Source organism: Solanum pennellii, chromosome 4 (assembly GCF_001406875.1).
Source record: "Solanum pennellii chromosome 4, SPENNV200".
Taxonomy (NCBI): Eukaryota; Viridiplantae; Streptophyta; class Magnoliopsida; order Solanales; family Solanaceae; genus Solanum; species Solanum pennellii.
The window spans coordinates 26,906,660-26,912,244 of NC_028640.1; the positions used below are offsets into that span (position 1 = coordinate 26,906,660).

The window sequence follows — 5,585 nt, forward strand, 5'->3', positions numbered from 1 at the left end:
CAAGGAAATACACGAAATTCATACGCTTAACAAGAGTTTAGAAATCCACTTGCCTTAACCACTCGAATAATCACTCTGGGACTTGAGCCTTCCCTTTCCGTTGAGCTTCCAAATCGATGCAATCTATGCAAGTATATATATTCACAATAAGGTTTCAGAACTAACAACACTCACACTTTTGTGTGTTTAATCTTGACCTAAAATTTCACCTCAAATTTATAATCAAGTTCGTAATTCTTGATGCCAACTAACATTTCAACTATTATATTTTCCAAGTTCCAAGTCTAAGGTTAAGTCCCTCTTTTTTTTGTCAATACCAACTCTAATAATCCACCAACAATTAATTATCAATCTTAGTATAACAAACTTAAATTATAATATGCTAACAATAGTAAGGATATTTCTATAAATTTGCTCTCCAATACTTCCATCTAGTCAAAGGCTTAATCAGTAGAGGTCACTATCCTGATACATTCTCAACTTCACAAAATACAAATTTTTATATATGTTTTCCTTTCCAATCACTTCCAACAACCCAATTTAATAATATCTTGTTTTTATAATGTGAACAATAAAAAAAGAAAAACAAATAAAGGAAAAGAAAATATTAAAGTTGATGATTTTACGAAATGGAAAAAAAAGAACAAAAAAAATTGCATATTTAATAATCTGCATCCAAATTTTTGCCAAACATACAAATATTAGATCATATCATGGCAATCATTGCCAATGATTAGGTTATTATTATTATTTTAATTGTTGTTTGTTTACAACCATCAAAATATTATAAAATAATTAAATTATAAAGGTTGGCTAATTTTCTTTCTTCCTACCATACATTCTTATATATAAACATATGTGTGCAACAATTAAAGAAGACTTGAGCAATTAATGCAGGGAGAAGAAATACCTAGAGCAATTCGTAGCCGCAATGCCGAAAACCCTTTGCCCTTTTCTTCTTTTCCTTTTTATTATTTTTTTTTCTAAATTAATTATGTACTAAAAGTGGTAAATTTTACTCTCTTATTTTAATATATGAGGGACAAATGGTATAGGATCTTAAATAAATTATCACATCAGCCCACTAACTATTGATTAATTCATTATCTATGACCACCCATCCATTAATTAATTCAAGTTAAGCAAATATTCAAAATTTCCAAAAATGACCTTCCGGGTCATTACATTATCCACCACTAAAAATCATGTTCGTCCTCGAACATAAAGTAAAATAACGTACCTGATGCTTCAAAAAGTTGAGGATATCTGGCACGCATGTCAGACTCTGTCTCCCAAGTTGCTTCTCTTACTGAACGGTGCTTCCATTGCACCTTCACTGAAACAAGCTCCTTGGTCCTAAGCTTTCGGATTTGCCTATCCAATATAGCTATAGGCTCCTCCTCATAAGTCAAGTCTGGACCCAGCTCCACAGAATCGAGTGAAATCACATGAGATTCATCCGGAATATACTTCCGAAGCATAGGCCACCTCTCCCACTCGGCTCAAAATCTCAAAAGGTCCAATGAACCTAGGGCTAAGCTTGCCCTTCTTTCCAAACCTCATCACACCCTTCATGGGTGATACTTGGAGCCAAACATGATCACCCTCCATAAACACTAAGGCTCTAACTCTCCGGTCTGCATAACTCTTCTGTCGACTCTGGGCTGTCAACATTCTATACTGAATCATACGAACTTGTTCCATAGCATCTCTAAGCAAGTCTGTATCCAAAGAGTCCATCTCCGCCGAATCAAACCAACCAATCGGAGATCTACACCGTCTACCATACAATGCCTCAAATGGGGCCATTTGAATACTAGAGTGATAACTGTTATTATAGGCAAACTCCGCTAAGGGTAAATGTCTATCCCATCTTGCACCAAAATCGATCACACACGCTCGAAGCATATCTTCCAATACCTGAATGGTCCGCTCAGATTGACCATCTGTCTGAGGGTGAAATGCCGTACTCATATCTAACTGAGTACCCAGACCATGTTGTAATGCCTTCCAGAAGTGAGAAGTAAATAGTGAACCTCGATCTGATATGATAGAAACAGGAACTCCATGTAGTCGCACAATCTGACTGATATATAGCTCAGCTAACTTTTCTGCTGTATACTTCACCCGAACCGGGATGAAGTGGGCAGACTTGGTCAGCCTATCAACAACAACCCAAATAGAGTCATAACCACCCACTGTGGTAGGCAAACCCACAACAAAGTCCATAGTAATCCGCTCCCACTTCCAAGTAGGAATAGGCATCCTCTGAGATACACCCCCGGGCCGCTGGTGCTCACACTTGACCTGCTGGCAAGTCAAACACCTCGAAACAAAGTCTGAAATATCTCTCTTCATCCCACACCACCAGTAATGCTGACTCAGATCATGATACATCTTCGCCGCTCCCGGATGGATGGAATACCGAGTACAATGGGCCTCCTCAAGAATCAATCTAATGAAATCGCCTGTCCTGGGCACACAAATTCTGCCTCCGATCCGCAAGACGCCATCAGAATCAAGGACAGCCTCCTTAGCTTCTCCTCTCAATACTTTGTCTCGAATGAGACATAATTTTTCATCATCAAACTGGTGTGCACGGATTTGCTCGACTAAAGAAGACCGAGCCTCAATAAAAGCAATCATCCCATCACTCTCTTCTGAAATCTGCAAGCGGACAAGACTGTTAGCTAATATCTGCACATCTCTAGCCAATGGTCTCTCCTCAATACTAAGCGCTGCAAGACTCCCCATGCTAGGAGTCTTCCTACTCAGAGCATCGGCCACAACATTGGCCTTTCCTGGATGATACAGAATGGTCACATCATAGTCCTTCAGCAACTCAAGCTATCTCGTTGCCTCAAGTTCAAATCCCTCTGGCTAAAGATATACTGAAGACTCCGATGATCAGTGAAGATCTCACAATGCACTCCATACAAATAATGACGCCATAACTTAAGTACAAATACCACAGCCGCCAACTCCAGATCATGAGTAGGGTAGTTCTTCTCATGGGACTTCAATTGCCTAGAGGCATAAGCAATCACTTTCCCCTTCTGCATCAGCACACCACCCAAACCAACTCCTGAAGCATCACAATACACAGTAAAGTCTACACCTTCCTCAGGTAGAGTCAACACAGGAGCAGAAGTCAACAAAGTCTTGAGTTTTTGAAAGCTCTGCTCACACTCATCAGACCATTGAAAACGCACATCCTGTCGAGTCAATCTAGTTAATGGAGCTGCAATAGTAGAGAAACTCTGAACAAATCGTCGATAGTAGCCTGCCAATCCCACAAAACTCCGAATCTCAGTAGGTGAAGTAGGTCGCGTCCAGCCTCTAACTGCCTCAATTTTGGCCGGATCTACTCCAATACCCTCCTTGGACACCACGTGTCCCAAGAATGTCACAGAAGTAAGCCAGAACTCACACTTTGAGAACTTGGCATACAATTTGTCTTCTCTCAACCTCTGAAGTACAATCCTCAGGTGTCGAACATGGTCCTCCTCAGTCTTGGAGTAAACCAAGATGTCATCGATAAAACAATAACAAAAGAATCAAGGTATGGCCGAAACACCCAATTCATCAACTCCATGAATGCTGCTGGGGCATTAGTCAATCCGAATGATATCACTAGAAACTCATAATGCCCATACCGAGTTCGAAAAGCTGTCTTAGGGATATCTGATGCCCTAATCTTCAACATATGATACCCAGACCTCAAATCAATTTTAGAGAACAATGATGCTCCCTGTAACTGATCAAATAAGTCATCAATACGCGGAAGAGGATACTTATTCTTCACTGTTACCTTGTTCAACTGTCTGTAATCAATACACATCCTCATAGTCCCATCCTTCTTCTTCACAAACAACACAGGGGCACCCCAAGGTGATACACTAGGGCGAATAAAACCCTTACTCAATAAATCCTGCAACTGATCCTTCAACTCTTTCAACTCTACTGGAGCCATACTGTATGGAGGGATAAAAATAGGCTTAGTGCCCGGCTCCAAATCAATAGCAAAATCGATATCCCTATCAGGAGGAACACCTGGAAGGTCAGAAGGAAATACATCGGGAAACTCCTGAACCACGGGAACAGAGTCCATCGGAGGTGGTTCAACACTAGTATCCCGAATAAACGCTAAGTAAGACAAACACCCCATCTCCACCAATCTCTGAGCACGGATAAAAGAGATAACCTTGCTAGGATAAGAACCACTGACACTCTTCCACTCAACCCTCGGAACACCAGGCATTGCTAAAGTCACAGTCTTAGCATTACAATCAAGGACATCGTGAGAAGGAGAAATCCAATCCATACCCAAGATAACATCAAAGTCTACCATCCCCAGAATGATTAAGTCTACCCAAGTGTCATACCCAGCCAATGAAGTAAGACAGGATCGATACACTCGATCCACCACTAAGGGCTTACCCACGGGTGTAGAAACACGAATAGGTACAGTCATGCTATCACATATCATATCAAATTTAGCAGCAAAATACGTAGAAACATAAGAGAATGTAGAACCTGGATCAACACAGACGCAGGTCGATGACATACTGGGATGATACCTGTAATAAAAACATCAGAGGTCTCCGCCTCAGGTCTCCCGGGGAAAGCATAGCAGTGGCCTCCTCGTCCACCTCCATCCTGGGTGGTATCTCTACCCCCACTTTGCTGAGCTACAACACCACTACTAGAAACTCTATCACCTCTACCTGACTAAACTCTGCCACGACCTCTACCCTGTGGTGCTGGTGGTCTAGTCTGGAATGAAGAATTAGGTCGAGTCCCACCACGACCCCTTTGTGAAGTACATTGCCGCATTAGATGATCGGGATCTCCACAAGTAAAACAAAATCTTTGACCTGGGAACTGTTGTGTGGATCCTGAAAACCCACTATAATTTCCTCGCCCTGTAGGTCGCTGCTGTGAACCGTACGAGCCCTGACCCGGGCCATAAGAACCCCTAGATGTCTGGCCACCCTCAAATGTCGGCATAGATGCATGAATAGGTCCCCGCTGCTGAAAAGAACCACTCACTCTCTGAGATCCCCTACCTCCAGATGAGGCACCATGAAACTGACCTGATATACGAGCTCTTTTAGGGTCCCCAAACTCCTCTCTCTCCATCAATTCCGCCTCTTTGGCGGCGCTCACAATGGACTGGAAAGAAGCCCCCTCCCTACCACCAGTAACATTAGTTCTAGTCCTCGTCATATGTCAAAAGAGTATACAACAACTCAGTACTAAAGAAGTAGACTATGCACGATTAGAAAGAATGAACAAAAAAGAAGTTTCCTAGTAATCCTCGTAGCCTCTCAAAGATAAGTACAGACGTCTCCGTACTGATCCTTGAGACTCTACGTAGACTCGGTTTGTATGCACGTGAGACCTATGAACCTGGGGCTCTGATACCATTTTGTCACGACCCAAAAAATGGGTGTGATGGCACTCGTCTAATCCCACCAAGATAAGTCAGCCTAAAACCCAATATCTAACAAAGTGCGGAAGTAAATGACAATCCAACAACAATTCCTATTATGAAACCAAGTCATATTAATCCAATCCCCAAA

At 41.8% G+C, this 5,585-nt stretch overlaps 1 pseudogene; it reads right to left on the bottom strand.

Moving 5' to 3' along the window:
- Window positions 1–1,196: 1,196 nt before the first annotated feature.
- LOC107017448 lies at window positions 1,197–5,142 on the bottom strand (annotated as a pseudogene).
- Between the last annotated feature and the right edge of the window lie 443 nt (window positions 5,143–5,585).